Raw genomic sequence first — 1283 nt, forward strand, 5'->3', positions numbered from 1 at the left:
GATCGAACATTGTTTCGTTCTGCTGTGCATGGAGTCGCTATGAGTCGGTTCCGACTCGATGGCACCTGACAACAACAACAACAATTCAAGTTCTGATTATCAAGCCATTGAGGCTAGCTCAAATGGGTCCTATCTGCACGTTTGAGCATTCTTGTGCATTTCCCCTCCCTTTATATCGGCTGGATGCTCTAGCCCTCCGTGGCTATGATCCTATCCATGGGCTCAGGTGTCTTCAGGTCTCACCACACTTTGGACCAACCAGTCCTTCCTCTTCTCTCTCTCATCTCCAGGTCAACAGGAGTCTATGGAATGTGGTTAAACTCAGCCCATTTCTTCATTGCTGCCTTTCCTCCTCTTTCACTCACTGGTAAACTAATGTGGTCGCCAGCAAGCTTACATGCATACTCATGTGTTCCCTTTGAGTTTCAGTCTTAGAGAGTGTACAAAATAAAATCTTATAATAATGAATGTGCAAAGATCTGGAGTTGCAAAACTAAAAGGGAAGAAGAAGCTGAGCATTTCTCAAATTCAGAACTGATAAAAAAAATTCAAGCTTCAACTTGTAATACTCAAATATTCTATGGAAAAATATTGAATGATGCAGAAAGTATTAAAAGACAATAAAAAAGATTCATGGAATCACTATAGCAAAAAGGATATATGTCCAATCATTTCATATGGTAGCATATGCTCAAAAGTCCATGATAATGAAGAATACCAAGGTGCATTGAAGACACTGGCAAAGAACAAGCCTTCAGGAATTGATGCAGCACAAATTGAAATCTTTCAACAAACTGATGCTACACTGAAGGCACTAAGCCATTTACTATGCCAGGAAATTTGGAAGACGAATACCTGTCAACTGATGGGAAGAGATCCATATTTGTAGCTATTCCAAAGACTGGTGACCCAATGAAATGTGAAAATCATCTGATAATATCATCAATATAACATAATATTAAAAACAAAAAAAAGTAAATGTTTGCTATTTATTGTTATTGTTAACTGATGTAGAGTCAGTTCCAATTCATAGTGACTCTGCATAGGGTTTCCAAGGCTATAAAACCTTACTGTAGCAGAAAGCCTCATCTTTCTCCCATGGAATGGCTGGTAATTTCAAACTACTGAACTTGAGATTACCAACTATTTTGTTGTTGTTGTTAGGTGCCATCAAGTCGGTACCGACTCATAGCAACCTTATGCACAGCAGAATGAAACACTGCCCGATCCTGGTCCAACCTCACTAGTGTTGCCATGCTTGAGTCCATCGATGCTGCTACTTG

The sequence above is a fragment of the Chrysochloris asiatica genome, unplaced genomic scaffold, assembly GCF_000296735.1.
Source record: "Chrysochloris asiatica unplaced genomic scaffold, ChrAsi1.0 scaffold00370, whole genome shotgun sequence".
Taxonomy (NCBI): domain Eukaryota; kingdom Metazoa; phylum Chordata; class Mammalia; order Afrosoricida; family Chrysochloridae; genus Chrysochloris; species Chrysochloris asiatica.